This window comes from Crocodylus porosus, unplaced genomic scaffold, assembly GCF_001723895.1.
Source record: "Crocodylus porosus isolate Cpor-Errol unplaced genomic scaffold, CroPor_comp1, whole genome shotgun sequence".
Taxonomy (NCBI): domain Eukaryota; kingdom Metazoa; phylum Chordata; order Crocodylia; family Crocodylidae; genus Crocodylus; species Crocodylus porosus.
In genome coordinates, this window is record NW_017728886.1 from 205,953,561 (window position 1) to 205,975,369 (window position 21,809).

A 21,809-nucleotide genomic window follows, 5' to 3' on the forward strand; every position below is an offset into this window, starting at 1 on the left:
TGGGATCATTTGAGCCCAGTTTTTTTCTCCTGCCCTGGTAGGGGGTCGGACTTGAAGAGCTGCGAGGTCTCTTCCGACCCTACTTATATTCTATGATTCTATGAAAACCATTTCTAAAAAAAACCCTTCAATAAACTTGGTATCAATTACAGATAAGATTAACCTGTTCTAAATATCAAATATGACTTTGCTTGCATGTCCCAAGTTTAGCCAAATGCTGGTAAAGAAATTTCTCTAGTTTTGATCAATGTTGTTTCACATAAAACTAGGATTCGATGGAGAATATAATCTGATACTCTCTGGACCAATTGTAAATGCAGCTTCAATTAGATATAGCTGATTATTTGGAAATTAAAGCCATATCTAAATCTGCATTAAATATAAAACAACTACATCTAGCATGGACTGTTCACACACTAGCAGATGAGAAATAACAAAGTCATATAATGTCGGTTTGTCACTTACTGTCATTCGTTCCTATATTTTCTGAAATTCACTGGGAGGTTAGTCAGGAGCTAATTTAAATGGGCTTTAAAAAAGTTATTTTTTTCCTCATGGAACAGACAGGCATCTGAATTAGGAGATTCAAATACTTAAGATAACAATATGGCAGAACTAGTTGCCTTTCATGATGTCCCATGAGGATTGGATTGGCCAAAGAAAAATAATCTGTTGGGAACCAATCAACTACAGATTTCAGCCACTCATGAGGAATGAATTTTTCCGGAGGCTGGCACATGGGTGCTGCAGCTGCAAAAGATCAAACTATGAGTGGCTACAGGTGTGGCCTTGTTTTTACTCCCCACATATTTGTTGGAGAATGGGTAACACTGCCAGAAACGAAAGAAGGTTGTGCCAAGTTGTTAGAGAAAAAGAAAATTACTTGTGACATAATATAATCTGTATTGCTTCTATGACAGTTAGAACCTGCTAGAGAGTTAGATGTGTTTATGAATAGTAACAGGGATCCTGGCTATGTTGGGTACTAATTCTGCGTGCAGTCAAACAAAGAACGTTTTGTTTCACATTTGTATCTTTAGTAGTCAGGTATTTTGGAACCATATTATCACAGGTATCACAGCTCTTTTCCTTTTCTAATTTATATTGCAATCTTTCTGTCTCTGTCTTTATTTCCTTCACTCCAACTGAGTTTATCTAAAGTAGTTTTAAATTTACACCAGCCCTGTTAAAATATTAATCCACAGTTTATTAGATCTCACTGGAGAAGTTTAATCTTTCTTATGGAAACTTTCCTGACAGGAATCTTGGCAGGGAGGAGTTTGTCCCTAAAAAGATCTGTTGAAGGGTGGGATATGGATTACTTTCTACAAATCTCCACCCTCTATAAAAGGTAGGAGTTTCACCCTTGGAAGTCCAAAAATCACAGATTGGGGAGAATCTGTCCAAAACACAGAGCCATTCGCATGGGTCCAGTAAGCTGTGCAGAGTTTCCTCTAATAGGCCAATTATCTAGAACACTATAACTTTCTCAATCAGTTCCCTGTCACTGTAGGCAGGGCTTATCTACATGTACATTAATGCACCTTTTCTAATGCACATTAAATTTAGTACCTCCAATGTATGGGCACTTTTATACATGCTCTGGGAGTGGGGGAGGCTTCGCTTTAATTAGAGCAGCTCCGAGAGTCCAGTATCAGTGTCCCCACACTTAAAATGGTGGGGGGGGGCACTTGAACTAAAGCTCTTTCAATGAGCTTTAGTTCAAGCACCCCGGCTGCCATTTTTAAGTGTGGGGACACTGATACACAAGATGCAGGAGGCTGTTGGAGTATGGTAATTGTCATGTTCTAGCAGACTCAGTTAATTGACACACTGTAATTCACATTGGAGCAGACTCAGCACTTAGGTACTAAATTAATGTGCATCAGATGGTGCTAATGCACAGTAGCACATTTGCATGGTTTTTTAGTGATGCTTAATGGGCAGTAGACTATTTTACTGTGCATTAGTGTAATGTCATGGTTTTTCACATGATGCTTTAATGTGCAGTAAAATAGTCTACTTCACATTAAAGCACAGCTGTAGAGACACCCACAGAGTCTTAATTCTTGAGTAGATCTACCACTTCTCCCATGGGCAGAAGTGATTTCTTTCCTCCTTTTTTCCACCCTATCTCTTTCCTTATTAAGTCTCCTCCATTTCCAGATCCTGTGACCCAGTCTGACTTAGGCATCTAAGGGTGCATCTCCACGTTGCCCTATGGCAACATTGTTACTGAGCTGTGTTTTAGTATAGAGGTGCCCTGATACTTGGTCCAATCAGATCAGTACTGATATAAAGAAAACTGGCTGTATCAGATATCAGCCCGATGGGGGTGATAATTTGGCTGATAAATGTCTGTGCTGTGTGTAGCCACAGAACTGCTTTCAGGCAATGAGGAGCACAGCTCTTCTTGGAACATGGTGGAGGTGCAGCATTAAGCCAGGGCTGCAGCTGGCAGTGGTGGCACTAGGAGTGGAGCAGCAGCTAAATTTGGGGTGGATGCAGCATCCTCCCAGTGCCACTAGTGCCAGCTCTAAGCCCAGCCCCTGCTGAGAAGAGCCCAGCACAGCCCCAGCTGCAGCCCACTCCACCCCGCACAGATCCAGGGGGACACATGTCCCCCCCATGCCCTCCCAAGGTGCAAGCAGCGATGAGAGCCACCTCCCCATCCACAAGCTGTGGGTCTGATCCCCCCCAGTTCTGCCTTGGCAGCACCTGCCCCTGCCCCTGCCCCCTCCCTCACCATGGGGGGCATAGATCTGCACCCCCAAGCCCCCTCCTTCCCCCATCCCCTTCCACCACAGCAGATTTACCAGCTGGAGGCAGCTGTATCGGAATCGGCTTGATTCCTTAAATATCGGCTATCAGTAATGGCCCCAAAAATCTCCATCAGTGCTCTCCTATTTTAGTACTTTCTTTTGGAAGTACTAAAGCACAGCATAGTAAATACCTGTACTGCACAATATGCATGGCACAGGGTTATTTTTAGCAGCTACTTTGCTGTAGTGGCACACTATAACAGGGGAGTGAGCCACTATGGTGAAGTAGCTGCTGGTCACATGTAGACACCTGTGGACACTATGTCACTGCAGTGAGCCACTACAGCAATGTGGTATCTCATGTAGATATGCCCTAAGTGTCTAAAACTATAAATTCAAAAAGGTTTACCTCACTACAGCCATGTAATAGATAAAACAGATAAACATGGGCTTTCCAAATGGTTACAAAGTAATCCCTTTTTATTTTAGACATCCCAGAAGATATATGAAATAAGAAAGACCTGAATTTAATTCCCTGCATTTATTTCCTCAATTTTCATTTTCCCATAAGCCTACTTATGGTTTTTAGATTCTAGGTATCAGGAGTCTGCTTGTTATAGTTTCATGGTTTAATTAATCAGTACATTGTCTGAACACCCCAACCCTTTTCTATACACAAACCAGTGGTGAAGCACACTGGGAACATAGTGATTTTATGCATTAGTTTACTTGGAACAGGGTGGTCTATTAAGGAGGAGGAGTCAGTCCTATTAAGAAAACCCAGCTGTGGGGCATTTGGGTATGAAAAGTATTCCACTGGGAGCTTGAAAAGCTCCCCAAAAAGTAAATAAGACAGGAGAAAGCAAGAAAACACTATTTTGCAGAAAGAGATCAGGTTGCCATGCTGGTGCCAGAGTAGAAAGGGATCTCCCCCTGCCCCTCCCCCCAGTGTCTGGGGCTAAATATAGACAGTCAAAAAGCCAGAGGCTGAATCAATTTAAGCTTCACTGGTTAGTCTAAACTTCATAGATTGAATGGATAAGCAGACACTCACTTTTGATTCTGGTAATGTAGCCCCATCTTGCAGTGGCTCAGGTCAGAAGCTGCGGGGAGGACAGGAGTGCTCAGCTGGAGCAGACAGGTTGGGCCCAGGCTAGCCTGCCCATCCTGTGAGGGGGTGTGTGTGGGGGAGGTGCAAATCATCCTAGGATGCTGGGGGACTGTGAGTTAACTGGAATTTGGAGGGGATCTGGGACAGAAATTCAATAAACTGATGTAACCTAAATCAGTTAATTCTGATACCACATCCATCCAGGTTTATTTTAAACTAGCTTCAGCCATTTTGTAAGTGGTTTATGTGCACTGAACTTCTCCTGTGTTACAGATTTGAACCAGTTTCCAATCACTTATACTGGTTCATGTGTAATATCTGTCCCTAGCCTGGGAGAGTAAAGGGGGATTTTACTTTGTTTCTTTACTCAAAGACTGAACTGTGCTTTGGAGCACTGGTTCCAGAGCTCCTTAGAGAGCAAGTTCTTTTGCAAAAGCCAGCAGGCTAAGTGACCTACTTACAAAGATGTTGTCTGTATCTTTTGACCTCGTTCTAAAGGAAGTTAGTATAGACCAGAAGAACACTAGTAGTTTGTGATAATATGTCTATTGTCAAACTTGAGGCATTTGCTATACATAATATACCTCCAGCAAATGCCATATGCATCTCTCGCAACATATGCACCGAGGGATGTACTAAATTTGAAGAAATGCCATTGCCTCCCTAGCTGCTGCAATCAAATGTTATTCTCCAACTTGAAGCTACACTTGGTCTCTCAGGCCACATCCAGATGAGTGCGGCCAGGCAATATGTGGTGCCACAAACATGTTTGTGGCACCACATACCACACATTCAAATGTTCTTTGCACTGCAAGGGAGCACTGCCCATGCATGTGCTGCTCTGCCTTTTTTTTCCTTTTTTTTTTGCCCTCTGGATGTCCAGGGGTCAAAAAAAAAACATGGGAAAAAAAGCAGACCAGTGCAAACATGGGCAGTGCGCACCACTGAGGAGTGGAGCTGGGCTGCCTGGAGCTCTGTGTGGCAGAGTCACTGCTGCTGCAGCACCAGGAGGCCTCCAGGACCCCAGGTAAGGCTGCTGGGGTGAGCCCAATAATGGACCCAGCCTTCTCTACCCCACCTGGGGCAACTGACTCTACCCGACCTGGGCCAGAACCTGTGCTGGCCTCAGCAATATAAAAAGCTACCCTGGTGTAGCTCAAGGCTACTTGTCCTCAGGAGCTTCTGGGAGGAAGTTGGCCATGCCCCTTCCTGTCCCAAGCTGCTGCTGCTGCTGCAAGCTTGGTCTCAGGAGCTTCCGGGAGCTTCTGGCTACTGCTAGCTGCTGGTTTATTCTCAGAACTTTTGGGGGTAAGTTGGCCTCACCCCTTCCTGCCATGGGCTGCTGCTGCTACTGTTGCTACCCCCTTCATGGAGGGGAGTCCTCTTCAGCATGCCACTGCCCCTCCTTGGGGCACCACACTGCAATGCACCCAGCACCACACCCTAGTAATGCACCCCAGCTTCTGTGCACCTGTTCCAGTCTGCTGCCAAGCCACAGTCAGAGGACAGCCTGGGGAGGGAGCCTGCACTGCCTGTGGGCCCCTCCTCCAACATCACTGCTGGAGTCTAAAGGTGCCATGCCTGCCCCAGCTGCCTTGGCAGGGCCCCGCCCCCCGATCTTCACCTCCACTTTCACCTGAAGCACACCCTGAGTGGCTGAACTAGACAGCTACTATTACCACTGCTGTGGTTTCTACTACTGCTGCTGTCTGTTCTGCTGCTGAGCCTTCTCAGGAGATAGGGAGATTTCCTGCTGCACCACCTTGCACCACTCAACACCACACCTGAACTAGATTACTCCCTAACTGACTGATTGCTCCAGCACTCCCTCACAGCTGCCTCACTATTTCTAATCCTGTTTTGTTTTCCTGCCTGTTGCTCCACTGCTGAGTGCCTGGCTGGAGGCTGAGAGGCTCCTGGACTGATCAACAACAAACAGAGCTCCTCCACCACTCCAGCCCCCCTGCCCCTAGTCATGCCCCTGCTGTAGCTGCCCCCCCCAAAACCTCACCTTCTCCTACTGAAGCCTGTCCACCTGAGGATGTGTGAGACCGATTGGGTAGGGAGTGGAACCAGGCCACCGTGGGCATCCTCAGGGAGATCCTGATGAACTACTTTCGGGTAGATATCTGATGTGCCTGTCACCTTATCAAGCCCGCTGCCTTCACCTATGTAAGGGTGGGGGAGGAGCAGGCATGCCACTCCCAGGTGGACCAGGTTTATATCCCTTTGCCGCACTTTGCCCAGGCCTGCTCCTCTGGCATCCGGCTGACCCCTTTCAGTGATCACCACCTTGTCTGGGCCCAGGCCATGCTAGGGCCTCCCATTCAGGGATGTCCTTGGCCCAGACTTTGCTGCAGTCTGGGCCAAATCCAGGGGAAGTGGAGAACTCCCTCTGTTATGCCGGAGGGCTGTACTGACCCTCTGACTGAAGAAGGGGGATCCCCGTGACCTGAGGAACTGGTGTCTCATGTCCCTCCTCTGCACAAACTACAAGGTGGCAGTGAAGGCCATCTTGCTGCACCTGTGGTCCATGCTGATGGATGTAATCCATCCCAAGCAAATGAACACGGTGCCCCAATGTTTCATCTTCAACAACCTGTACCTGGTTTAGTACCTCCTGGATCTAGTGCACTGGTCGTGTCTTTCACCCTCCTATCCCTGGGCCAGGAGAAGGAGTTTGACTCACTCCCACCTATGCTCCATGGAATCTGCTGGAGCATGGGCTCACTGCTCTACTTGGGGGTCTACCTGTCCCCCACAGACCCCTCCCCACAGAAGACCTGGCACCAGCTGGAGTAAAAGATAGTGGAGCAGCTCTGGGCATGGGCAGGGCTCCTGAGCTGTCTCACTCTGTGAGGGAGAGTGCTGGTGCTGAACCAGCTGGTCCTATCCATGCTCTGGCACTGCTTACACACCCTGCCTGCACCCCCTGAGGTCCTGGTACTGGAGCTTTTTCTGGCCAGGGTGGCACTGGGTTCCTGCAGAGGTCCTGAGTCTCCCCTTGTGGGAAGGTGGCCAGAGCCTGGTTTGCCTCTGCAGCCAGGTCCTGATATTCCAGCACTTGACCAGAAAGGAGGCCCTGGCCAGGAAGGTGTCCAGAGACTGCTTTCCCCTCACTTGTCCAAACACGTATCTGGGCAGAGCACCAGTGGGCAGTGTCCACCGGTTCCTTGGATGCCTTTGAGGACCAGTGGGTGCAGCCCAGAGGGCTCTGCTCAATGTCCCCTTCCAAAGAACTTATTTTCACATTTTGATCTTTTGACCTCCACATCACTCCTATCCTGTTTTTGCTTTTGTTTTCCCTAGAAATTAGTTGTATCTTTCACACTTTGGCCCTAAAAATGGGCTATTAGTTTGCTGGGTGGGCCTTAAGGCTGATGTTAAAATGGAAGATACAAATAGACATGGACTGGCCTGGGTTCCCTTCCAGACTGGCACCCCCCTGTTCAGGGTATTTTAGGGGAGCAGGAGGGTGCTGGTGGCCTCTCCTACCTGGACCACTCTCCCACCCGAGACCCCCATCTCTTTCTCTCTTATATATACACCTCTCCACCCCTCCCTGCCCCAGTCCATCACACACCTAAGTGGTTCCTGGAATCAGGAGTCCCCCCAGGTTGGGGCTGCATGTTCCAGAAGCAGTGTGGACATTGAGTGGGGCTCCAGTGTGGCAGTTAGCCCTGCAGCCATGGCTCCTGCCAGTAGGTCCTGCCCTGTCCTGTCCAGAACCTGGGCATGTAGGATGTGAGATTTGTGGGGGGGAAGGGATGTGGGGGGTGGGGGGGATGGGTTTGTGGGTGGATGTAAGATTTGTGAGGGTGAGGTTTGTGGGGATGGTGGGAGTTGGGAGGGTATGGCGTTTGTGGCTGGGTATGTGGGTGGGGAATTTGTAGGGGTGTATAACAAGGGGGCCTTCTCAGGGCCTATCTCAGTGTGGCCCACCCACCTGTTTCTGGGCTAATTGCCCATCTTCTTGTCTGCCACGCCTTGTTGTTTATTATTTAATAGATGTTATTAAGTGAGAGGCTGCCCATTTCCTGCCCTGATGCCAGGGGGCACTATCTGTGACTCCATTCCTCCCCTACACCACAACCCAAGCCTCACAGATGGCATCTAGATGGTATTATAATCACTGGCCCCCACACTGGGCCCCAGAATCCTACTAATTGAACCCCACCTGTATTCCTGTCTTTAGGCGGACTATTCCACCTTCATCCTCAGCAAACATGGCTCCCTGAGCTGCTTCCCCCTCATGGGTGTGGTTCCCCCCCCAGGACTTTGGGCTACTAGGCCTGGCCCACCTCCAGGCCAGTTGGAACCACAGGCCCTCAGCTCTTGGGCATTCCTCGTGGTGGGCCCCTTAGCCCTTTGACCCTTCTGGTCCTGGCCCCAGCATTGACCAGTCCGGGGAAATGTCAGACAGGATCGTGAGTCCATGGCCTCACACTTTTCTTCCTGAGGTCCATCTTCCTGACCTTCTGAACAAAGGGGTAACCTACCCGGTTATGGAGGCTAGGGGTAGGTCCCCCACCCACCCCCTGCATGGTGCACAGCCCCCACCCCATGGCACTCAGGACCAATTACTGGCAGAGTCCCCTCATGTTATGGAGTGGCCCTAGCCACCTGGGACCCTGTACCACCTGTGCCACATGGCATGGGTCCAGCCCAGCTCAGCCCAGCCCAGCCCAGGGCCATGAGCCTTCAAGCAGGACTGAGCTGCAGTCAGTGTGTTCAGTGCTGGGACTTAAAGCCAGGTTGTGACATCCAGTTTCCTAAAGGGATACTGGAAAATATGTGTCTGGGAAGTATCCCTGATAACCAAAACAAGGGCAAACTATCCCAGAGCAAATGCAAGGGGTGCTTAACAGTACATAAGATGAGTTTGTGGATCTAAACACAGGAGTCTGATGGGTATCTAGAGTGGAAGATTAAGATGGGCTTTGATAAATGAATCGCCAAGAATTCATGAATGATGGTGCCCAAAAGCTAACCACATTTATTATATGACATAACATTTATTACTTGACATTTGTGGACCCATTTTTTCTTTTTGGTCAATATATACACCAGTAGCTTCCACCATTGTATAGATCTTTTCAGAGGTGGGGATGTTTGGGCTAATAGAAGTATATAATTTGTAGATGATATCCTTATGGTATAACAGGGAATTTGACCAGTGTGGCAAAATGGCATATTTTAAGAACCTACTGGATAAGGTTCTTTTGCCCCATGTACCGGTAAAAGAGATGGGCAAAGTGTTTCATTTGTCTCCTGCCTTGAAAGTTGATTGGTTTAAAAGCAATCAAGAAATTTTGGCAAGTGTGGTGGGCAGTTTATTTTCCCACCCCCATGTTATATATGAGATATAAAGGGGTGGGTGGGGAAGATCCTAATGGGATAGGTGTTCTGGTAAGATAGATTCTTTCTTTGCATATCAAGGTTTGACCTATTTTGCAAAGTCACTAGATTTGCTAGATGAAGAAGCTTATTTTGCATCCCTCATGTAGTAAGGTCCAGAATTCTCTGTAACATCCAGTCTCCTCTTATCCTTTTATGACAAAGTTGTGGCAAATAGTTCTGTATTCTTGGCAGTAGAACTGGACATCTGCCCTTTTATTTTCTTTCAATTTAACTTCCACTATGTATGTTACTCATTTAAAAATAATTAACCACTCTAACCAAGTGCTGAGGTGTATAACACTTCTGAAGCTGACGCCCCCAAAATAATTTAATATTTGAAAGGAATATGGCTGGTCTACATTAGGAATATGCTCTAACTCAGGGCTGTCCAACTTCTAAGCAGCCAGGAGCCACATGCCCTCCAGGCCACACCAGCAGAGGCTACACCAACAGGGGCCATGGGCCCCCAGGGCCTGTGTGGCCTCTACACATACAAGAGCCCTCTCCCCCTACTATAACATGTGTCCCCCTGTTGCACCATGTGCCCTGGTACTCCCCCAACACTGTACCACATGTGCCTCTGCTGCATTGCATGATGTGGTGCCCACCCCCACTATACTATGTACCCCAGTACCCCCACTCCCATTGCACCATACAACCCAGTGCCCCCAACACCACTCCTGCTGCATCACTCACCCCCCTACGGCACTGTGCTCCTTCATGGTCCCCCCAATGCACTGTGCTGAGGCACTCCCCCACTGCACTACACCCCGCAGCACTTTGCCTCACCCTCAACTTGCCATTCACTGGCTCCTCCACTGAGCCAGGTCCCCCAGGCCACAGGCTCACCCAGCACCACAGACTGTACTACGTTGGACCACTCCACCTCTTGCAGCTGAGAAGGGGAAGCCAAAAGGGAGAGGGAGCCCAAAGTCCTATACTGCTTCTGCAGCCAAAGCAATGGGTGTCTTGTCAGCCAGGCAGGAACCCAGGGTCTGCAATTTAATCCATCATGGGCCACATGCAGCCACCAGTTAGACAGCCCTGCTCTAACCCTGCAGAAGATATTGAGCATACTCTCTTTACAGGAGTATATTCTTGAGAGCCAAGGATCTGACAAGGCAAGTTATAGGTAACATACATCAAGAAATAGAGATGGAAGCTGCCAGCTGCAGATACATTGCCACATAGAGCATTACACTGAAAGCAAAGCTTTGCAATTGGATAGTGGATTCTTTATTTCTGGGCATATTAACTATAGTAATTTCATGGAAGAAATTAATGAAATGTTTGAACAGAGATTCTGCAACCTTCATCCTTGTTGGTAGATGCTTTTGTCTTTCTGTCTTAGCTTGAAGCATCATGTGTCTCTCAATTGAACTACTTGACAGTTGACATTTTGTGCTTTTACTTCTACTCCAGCTGCTAATTGCATATTTACAATCCTTCAATCAAGAGGCAAAGGGAAACAGATTAGAAAAATTTTCAATCTGTCAACCAAACCATATAATATAATGAAACATCCACTCATTAAATATAGAGAACTTTTATAGCATTAATAAGTGTTATAAAAGGCACAAAGGTATTATTAATTCTAAAGGAGTGCAGGAATGGAAAAACAATAAGTCATTCTGACAGTTGCTATGAAAACTATTACCAAATGTTATGTTTACTTGACTAGGATCAATTTATAAAACAACACCTATAAAAAAAACTACAAGCTAATCAATTGAGATGCTCTATTACAAAAAACAGCTAATGGAGTGAATCTCTGATATATTGATTAATGATTAAATTGTGACTGTGGATTTAAAAAAACCAAGATAATTAGTAATGTGGGCTGATCTGTGCATTAAAAAAATAAGGCATCAGTGAAGAAAAACTGTAGAATGAGTATTTGATGATACCATAAATGCTTCTCTTTTAAGTTAAAGAAACAAGTCTGTTTAAACGTGTGATTACCTTTGTAGAAATGATTCACAAAGGTATGTGCTTATCATGCAAATTAAGTCACAATAGTTGTTTTAGTTCCCTCATTGTAATCACTGTCTAAATTTCTTTATATATCTCACATGAAAATTAAATTTGGGAAGCACAGAAAATATTGTTCTGCTTTTGACTGAGCTGGTTCCAGTTCTGAATATAATCAAGCAAGCTGGCAGTACATATGATTATATATGATATCTCTCTGCAGGAGATTGTTCCAATATTATATTTGCACCCTTCCATTCATTATTGGCAAACATGCATCTGGAATTCATTCTGGTGTTACAATTGGCATTTTGAAATACTGTGATTTCTTTTTCTCATAGTCAGAACTTGGATTCCCCAGTAGGATTTATGCATACAGGGTTATATTATTCAGCACATGTTCATAACCTCTGCTAACATTAATACAAGTTATGTGTATACATTCAGAAGAGAATATATCCTGTCATGATTTGATGGAAATATAACATGGTGTTACTTTAAAACAATAAGGTTAACAAAACAGGAATAGGAAGAAAAGGAAGGGGAAATATGCAGTTAAAAATCACATGCCCAGTTGGCTTTATTCTATTCCCACTCACTCCAGAGTGAGAATCAGAAGGAACTGTATTGAACTCATTACCCAGTGCCATAAAACTACCGTGAAATTAGAATCAGGCCCATGATGTCTGAAACACTGAAATAGATTTAGACTTGGTAGCCATTTTGTTTTACTGTATTGTATGATAGGCATATGGAAGAATGTAAGGTGAGCAATTCCACTGCAATTCACAAAACCATGGGAAAAATGAAGAGTAGGAACATATTTCACCCTGAGGCAAAGCCCCATGACAATATGATATTTCATAGTATTATACATATTATTCTTACTAATATACATGCATACATATGCGTATATGGTATACACATATGTACATAATCACATTCACATTGACAGAATGTTACACTTGTATTCAATACACATATAAAATATTCAAGGAGAAAAGGAACTCATATACACACGTTCTTCATAAAATACATTCTCACAAAATGCATAGAGATGATCTGGGATCAAAAGATATGCTGTAGTAAATCAAACCCAGAGTACTGAGTTATTTTAAAAATCTATTTCTGCTGGGTACAAAGCCTGCAGAATAGGTTCTTTTAAAAATATATATTCAGATATGTATCCTCTACTCTGTTAAATGCCTTGAGAAACAGCTTCAGATGTCAGCAGGAAGTTAATATATGAAGTTGGCAAACCTTAGAGAAAGATTGTAGAACAAATTCCTTAAGGAGTTTGACCTTATATAAGATTGTATAACTCAGCAGCATGAAAAAGTAAAAAAATCAGAGAAAAAATCAGTAAGACCACTCCTCTCAGTCCAAAAGAAATAAGAAAATCAATTTTGCTAAGACTGTTACATTTGAATTTTTAAGGCATGCTCTTATGCCTAAAAATCCAATAGGAGTTTTGCTATTATCTCTTGCTGACCAAAAGTATGTCCTTTATAGGTCTGATGTGAGTATCCTTGCTTCTCCTGTTATGGGACCAAAATAAGTGATTACCCAAAGGTTGAGGGCAGGATATGGGCCTTGTGCGGTGATTATTGCCAACACTTTCGGCACAGTAAATGCACACCAAAGTTATTTGAAACTTCTCCTTACAGTTTCACCATTAGGCTTAAAAATTAAATCTGCCTTACCAAAATCCAGTTAAATCCACTGTTAAGGGACATAGCTGAGGTAGTCTAATACAATACTATATCAATTCACATTCAGAAGGTTAACTTTACAACTTTTTTACTTTCATAACATATTGCTTTTTAAAATTAAAGTTTAGTCTTCAGAATATGCAACTGTCACGGGTCCAGCTTATACCTCCATAGTCTGTATATTGATACCACTAGCATTGAAGAACCCAACAAAAATTCACTCAAGGCTAATTAAACATTGCTCATTGATATTGTCCTTTTCCCCTGCTGAATACAGACATTGTGTATATTTCATATACTCTTTTCTGGATGAGATGTGTCTGACTTTGGTTTGCGTTTATTCATTTTTAGGAACTTATAAAGTCAGAGTTTTCTCTTTCCTCAAATACATTTGTCCATTACTTGAAAGAGACTGGGGAGAGGAGGAGCTGGATGACACATTCTGAAATACTATATATTTCAGAGTATCTTTCCAGTTGTCAGCATCTGCAACCTATAGAAGTATGGTTTCAATTTTACTTTTGAAATATGAGCCAAGAAGTGTTGCCAACACATATTTTTCCCTGTCAAAACATTTCACTTGTTCCTGAGTCTATAGACAGCTTTTGGGTTATATCTTTTCCCTAGTCTTATTGAAACAGGATCTTCATTTCTTTTGAAATCATTTTTCATTAGTGTGGAAGCAAAAGTAGATACTAGAACTCATAAGTGGCAGCACCTGGCTTAAAGATGTGCCATCAGCTCTTATTTTCCTTGTGATCATTTATGATAATTGGAGGATAAAAACCAAAGCAGCAGTCACATTCATATCAGAGTAGGTGAAGACACTATCTTCTTTCCTCCGTTTTGCTTACATAATCGACAATCTCATCTCTTGTTCAATGAGCTGGTAGAGCACACAAGAAGCAACCTTAATAGTCTGCACACTGTTTCAGCACAAGCTTTATGTAGTAATTTTTTTCATGATTAGGACTGACTCAATAATTAATTAGAAATAAATTAATATTATTGTGTTTGTATTTTGTTTGCTAACTGATCCTGATGTCTGTCGTTGTATTAATTATTTGTGAGCATATTCAAACAAGTTTCAAACCCATGGGTTGTTTGCAAATTGTTAATGTCAACAATTTGCTGTTTGCTAACTTATTCTTGGCGTGTGGTAGGTCATCTATATCGCATGGTTCTTGCTCTCTAACCAGATGCCTGAAACTCTTTAATTGGCAGAATAATGCATAACAATTAGAGACTAACAAATACTGCATTTCCACTACAAATTTTCATATTTGTGTTTTAATTAGTAAATGGTTTGGAAACCTCATGGCTATGATTTTTTTAACATTTCTATTAATAAATTAATGCTCAGCCTACCACTTGTTAGCAACAAGTAATGACTCCGTTAATAATAATGAAGAGAGAATTCCCTATATTTAATCATGGAAATATGCATGAATCGCTTTTCTATGTCATTCTGCTAGTTTTATTTAGAGTTTTATCCAGCTTTTGTGGTGTACCAGCTGCCTGTGCTCAGATATCAAACTTCCCACCAATCCTATTCTTAATTATCTAATTATCATCAGGATGCAAATCAGCAGGAAGCAAACATGAACAGCGTGCAAGAACGTAGCATTGACTTTAAAAGTCTTGGATTTCATTAAAAATATGTACAACTGTAAAATGAGTATGTTATCAGATTGTTATGTAAAATAATTGCACGTTTGTTTAACCCACATTTACATGATGTGGTTCCTTAGAGGTTATACCAGATAAAAGTTTGTGCATCTATGACTGCCTTTTAACTAATAAAGCTGGGTCTTTCTTACTGTAAGCAGTAAATATTCATGGGATTAGTTGAGGTGGTTGTGGGCTGTATTGACAATATCCTGTTTACAGACAATCCCTTGCTAAGTCTTAGCAGGTACAGAGTAGATGTAACCTATGTGTACAGAAGATCACTCTGTCTCCCTCTAGTGGTTAATGCATGTATTGTGTTTTATGAGGGCACTTCAACCTCTGAGCTATCAAACTTGCATTCTTTAACTAACCTACAACCTACACAGGTCACTTTAGTACACATGGAAGCTAATTCAGTGTAGGAATCAGAATAGCACTGAAAAATTGATGAGATGTATATGGACAGGTATTAAGAAATAGCACTGTGATGCTTCAATACATATTAATACTTAGCCAATACAATTTAAATGGGTATGAATTTAAAAAAAGCAAACCATGTTACTTGATAATTTATGAAATTATTCACAAGAAAGGGACTATACAGATAAATGACAAAAGAAGAGCAAAGACAAAGAGAAAAACAAATAAATATAAAGCAAGCAGGATAAAAAAGAATCCATAATAATGTATTTTAGATCCACTATTCATATGGATTATTAAATTGCATCACAAGTACACAAATACCAAGTCAAATAAGCAGTTCAGTGAGACGGTGGTGGGTGGGCTTATGTATTTATGATTTTCTTTTCATTATAACTTTTATTGAACTTTCATGATTCTGACAGAAGGAATTTATAGTGAGCTGATGATCAGAGCTGCTCAGGGAATTTTTTTTCCCCACAAAAAATTCTGATTAAACACCTATCGTTTTATCTGGAATGCTTTGGATTTCCACTGAAAATCTGGTGAAGAGACTTTCAGTGAGTTTTTAATAAAAATATAGTTTTATGAAAATGCCCAGTCCATCAAAGCTATTTTTCAGTGAGAAAAAACTGTGGTGAAATATCTCTATTGCTATTTAATTGACAGTAAAGTATATATAATATACTCATCACAAAGAGAAATGGTGTGAATCACTTTTATTTAAAGTAGAAGTATGTAACCTAAATATAATAAAAGAAATCTAAATGTGAAACATGGTTGAGAAGTGATAGGGACCTTAAATCTGTGTCTTAGAGCACTGATTTTCTTTGCCCTGTACTTGAGCAGGTGTACAATCTCATGGGAATGTGCAGGAGAAAGAAGTAGAGCTTGTAAAAAAACACTTCTATGTAAACTTTTATATAACAGAAAACTAGGTTTTCAACCAAATAGGGAGGATCCAGCTTTCATCAAAAAGTATATGGTTCTTTTGTCTGAAAACTGAAAATCACATTTTTTTTCCTGGTGTTTATACATTGAAAAATTATATATTTTCTGGGTTTTTTTGTTTTTTCAGTGAAAAATCAAAACTTTAGGCCAGGATTTGATTAGTCTGGTTCTATGACTGTCCATAGTAGTTATTCTGAATAAATACACCCATGTTTGCTTAATTCATACAAATATAGAAAAGTAGATTCAAGCAAGGTGAGATGCAGCATAACTGAAAATTACAAAAATTAAGGCTGCCTATACATGTGCTCAGGGATAGAGGTGTTTTAATTATGCTAGTTCCCAAAGAAACACTCTAATTAAAATGCCTCACCATCACATGTATTAAGGACCGTGCACATTTAAAAATGGCCACAAAATGCTTTATCTAAACTTCATCCTGTGAGGTTTAGATAAAGCACCCCCATGGCCATTTTTAAATGCACAGAGACTGCTACACTTGATGGTGAGGCCACACTGGAGCTTTCTAATTAGAACATGAACCGACCTACATGATTATGATAAAACCTTACTTTGTAATGATCTGGGACACTAACATGAGCAAGTTTGGAAATCCTTGCACAGTACTGTTATGTGTCATGTAGATGTATTCATGCAGTGGCAACATCTACTTTACCTCAAGAAGATTTTACTAATGTCTCTAGAGACAAAAATTATTTTCACCTCCTCAATCCACTCCCCTCTCCTTGCACATTTGTCTAATTTGATTACTTATTGTTATCTAAATTGCTATCAGCCTTGTTGGATATAAACTATCAGTCTTTTGGCGAGTAGCTTGTTGGTCTCCAAGTTCAAAGATGCCCATGCATTTAGGAATATGCCTATCACACAAATTCTTTACAATATACTGTTTTTATTTATTTATTTGCCCTCCCCAAAAAGGATATATATTTTTATAATTATTACTGAGTTTTATTATTATATATGTATTCAGAGTGACTGGACAGTCATTTGTATGTCTATGAAATGTATTATGTTGTATTGTGTTGTATTGTATTGTATTGTACATACAACTGTATAATACACTTCTATTACTAGATCCTGGTAAAAGGACCACAAGAATAGTCGTCACTCATAATGAAAACATAGTTCATTGCCTGCAGAACATTCTGTACCTGTAATCCAGATGTCACCGTGTGTACAGTACTCTAGTATAGTGTATATTTAAGAAAAAACCTGAACAAATCCCAAAGTAGTCAGAAAACCTTCTTTTCCCCTGGAGGTGGATACGTGCCACAACAATGCCTTTCATTGGAGAACAGTAATATAAAATGTATCAGATTTTTTAGGCAGATTGACAGGGAGCTTTTATCAACATTTAAACCACATGTTTACAAGAGTTTAAATCCCAGAAAGTGGCTGCATGACACACATCTGGAGGTACCCATGTCTCACAGAAGCAGTTTGGTAAATACATACTGAGGGCTTAGTCCCCAAATCCAGCTTTGCCTTGGCTTCAGTAACTGCTGATTCACTGATGAAATCAGGTATTTGACATCAAATTATATTATTTTCTTCTATCATTATTCTAACAGTAACCAGATTGTTTGAAGAATTTTCATTTTAATAGGAAAATGAATGGCTTAGGGATGAGAACCAGAAATTCAGGAGCAGGAAACTGGAGTTTGGTAGCTGGAGATGTCTTAAATATGATAGCAGTGGAAGTTACTAGGGTTCAGAGGAAACTATGTGAGTAGAGCAGTATAGGAGACAGAGCTGAAGAATGGGTGAGGTCAAGAGAACAAAGGGGACAGGCGTTAAAGGGCAGAAAAGGAGAAAAAAAGCAACGTTTAATTTAAAAGATAAATGTGCCTTTTGTTTTCTTTTTTGCTCATGTACTGAGATTATGAAAACTTTACTTGTTACCTTGCTTGTCTTTTTTGTCCCAAGGGCAATACCACAGTAAAACTGCACCCTAACTCAACAGGTTTATTCCCTGTGTGCATTCAAAGTCACATCTTCTTTACTGATTGAAATAAGTTATTACTACTTTTTCTACCTGACAGCTTCACAAAACCAAGAGAGCTCCGGGCCCATGGGCTGGATTCTGTTCTGCCTCAGACATCATGCACAGAATTGTCACATACGTCCTAATTTCAGACTCTTATTGCTGGTAGCACCTGAGCCAAAAACATCTCAGCTTGACTTCCAGATTCCAGGACGGTAAGGATAAGTTTAGGGTGTAATATTTAACATAATGTGGAAATTCATTACCATGACTACCAATATAGGATATTATGGAGCATTCAGGTTTAATTATTTGTTGAATTGTCTGATCCTCGCTAGCATTGTCAGTGGATCTACAGTTGTATGGCTACCTATGAGCCTTTGAGATTTATGCTGCCTTTTTAGAAAATAAGATTGAAGTACATGAAAAGAGCATTTAGGTGTATTCTTCTTGTATATCTGTTACTTGCTAAAGAGATTCCTGATGTGAAGAGAACAGTAGGGAAGAAACACCATATGGCTTTGAACTCTCAAAGAAAGAGAGGTGTATCAAATTCTACATTATGGAAGAGATCCCGTATTTTTATAAAGAGTGCTGACAAGGTTTAAGAGTCAGGCAACAGGTCAGGAGGAGGTTATCCTGGTCGGTGACTGAGTGGCTCTCAAAAACATGTCACTCTCATTACACATGCGAGACATCTTGCTATCATGGAAATTTTAAATTAAGCCCAAGAATCCACGGGAAGCAGTTCTAGTAACATTACAAGACTCTGTGCAAACTTTAAGGCAGCTCTCCAGAAAGTGAAAGGGCTTTGGCTTCTTAGCTTTCTCAGCTGTTGAAGAAAGATTCCTGCCAACAGGGTTAGCGGTTGGGAAATCATAAAAAAGTAGTAATGTGCTTCTTTCAAACAGGTGCAGTATGCCTGCAGCAAGGAGAAAGACACATGAGAAGAAGCATTTGCACAAGGAGGCATTAAAATAAATAAAAAAAGACATGAGCTGCAACAAATGAAATATCTCTTTAAAATGGCAGGCTTCCAGGAAGCTACAGGGGAGAAGGACATTGCCTACTTTATTTTTTAACATTTCTAGATTGATTTAAATTCTGACATAAAAGACTTAATTCTGATTTCAGATAACACGTTAGTGTTTAAAATGTGAGATCAGCTGTTCTTCAAAAGCAGATTTAACAACCTAGGCAAGGATATCTGCCAGCATAGCTGAGATCAGAAAACCAAGCAAATATTATATGCCAGATAAACTAGGAGCTGGGAATACAAACACACAACACACAGTGCTCTCTGCAGGCATGACAGCTTCAATAAATGTTTTCCCTAAAATTCAACAGGTATATTTCTTATTTTCTTTCAAGTTTCAGAAAATCAGTTGGTTATTTAATATACAGAAAACCTGCATATATGCACCTTAACAACATTGTGCCTGCAAAAACTGTAGACCAAAATGATAGGCAGACAGACAGGCAGACAAACATTTCTATTAAAAGCCTTCATCATAACATTCACGGATTCTGAGGATCTGTATGCAGTCATCTGTAATTTTCCTGATGTGCTTATCTAAAAAAAAAAAAGGCCTGTTATTGTTTATTTTTCATTCATAGGTAGTCTTGTGTTTCACAGACTATAAAAGATCTTCTTCTCAGCTCCTGTCTCTCAAACAAGTTAAATTTTCAAAAAAATTTGTTTATAACCATAAAGCAAGAAAAGTAACTGAATCCAAGATCTCTCTAACTATCTCTGTTCCATTTTCCTCACAGCTTTGACAATCTTATTCTGCTTTTCCATTGACAAACATAATAGAAAAAGTGGCACAGCAAGAGTTCTGCTTATTAGTTTTCAGTGATAGATAGACGTAAGTAGGAGGGGATAGTCTCTGCTCCAAGCACTCACAGTAGCCATTTTAAAAGACAATATTCATAGACAGGGCTTACGATCTAGGAAAGAGGTTTATCTTTCAACATTTATACTAAGTACTTTGTCTTCCATTAGCTACTTTTTATTTTTCTGGGATTTACTATCATGGCACAAAATATAAAATAAAGTATGGCATGCAGCTGTAATTTTCCACGTTAGAAACGTGTGCGCCTTCTCATTCAATGTAATTTTAAATTGTTCACATTTTCTGTCAATGCATGTGAAGGCTTCCTGCATGGAATCAAATCTTCTTGTCATAATCTTATTGCCATAATCTTATTACCTTTGGCAATCATGTCTGACAGTTCCTGAAAATGTAGATTGCCATCAAACCCCACAAGCAAGGAGGCCTCACAAGATGCTGGCACACCCATAGGGGGAGAAGTCAAACTCTAAAGTTTATTGGTTTTAAGGGAGTCATATCCCTACTGGCATTTTCCCAATCTTTCTCTTCCCCACTTTTCACACAAACTTATGAAAAGAGAGATGACATGTAACAAAATGATTAAAATACAGCAAACTTTTCAAAAACCCAGTTTCTAGATAGAAGTACTATCGATAAGTGACCAATTTTGCTAAAATAAAATCCACCCCTAACTTTTACTTGGAACTAAATCCAAATGTTCTCTTGAGTTCAGAGAGAATTTGGAAACCTTTTCTACTATTATTGTTTTTCATACTCATCAATGAATTTGAGGAACACAGAATGTCCCAACCATGCAGGACTCAGCCTTTTTGTGAGTAGCTCTACATCAGGAGTGCCAAACTTGTCTTGTGCTCTGGGTCAGATCCAGATCACAAAGCTCCTTGCAGGCTGGAACAATGAAGGGCACAAGGAAGCAGCAGCCATCAGAGCATAGCATATGGTGGTTGTGGCAGAAGCAGCAGAGTTCATTGTGATGGCTTCAGCCCCCTACTGCTTGCCCTGTACTAAAGCCAGAGCTGGACCCGCTTCTGTGACAAGGGCACACAGTGGCATCAGCTCTGGCTCGGACATGGGCCACATGCCAGCAACTGCCTTTATGCTTGACATCCCTGTTCTAGGAGGATGGCTTAAAGAGAAAGATTGAAGTTCCTCCAAGAATAAAAGAATTTGGAATTTTGACATGAAACTTCTATGTATGACAAGATGCTCTACAAAAAGATATTGGGTGATATTAGCAAATACCAGGAAGCCAGAAAAGTTATACATGATCCACAGTGCACATTTGATCTTCGAAAAGTGTAACAGCACCCTGAGATGTTCTCTTCTGTCCAAGGATTGGCACTACCATCAAAGATAAGGTGTCCAAGCATGAAGTGTGCAATAAATACAGAAAATACAACATTAAAGAATTGCTGAAACCACGAGATTTTGTTCAAGTATGTTTTTGTGAAAAAAGTAAAGAAGATTTTTACTAGTTAATTGACTTTTACTTATTTCTTTAGTTGATGAGTTTTATTTATACCTTGAGTAGTAATGCAATAATGTGGCTTGTTTGCACTGGATTCCGGGTCAGTTAATAATAGATAATAGTATATTTGATGGCTTATTTTAGCAGTTCAAGTACATTATTTTGAACAGAAAAAGCTCTCACACTGCATAAATGGGTTAACAGTACAAATAGCAAAATTATTGATACAAAAACCATGTTGGTTCAACAGATAGTTATTTAGTATTCTCATACTGCTTCAAAACACCTAATGTTTTCTAAGGAACACAAGTTTAGGAGCTTACAGTTAGCACGAGAACTTTAGCACTGCCTTACAACAAATTTCTTGAGCCAAATACAATAATTGCTACACTAATTTTAAAGAAGGAACATGCCCTTAAATCAAAATTGAAGATGCATTATGACAAGAATGCAAAAAGTTACACGATCATATGTGGGAG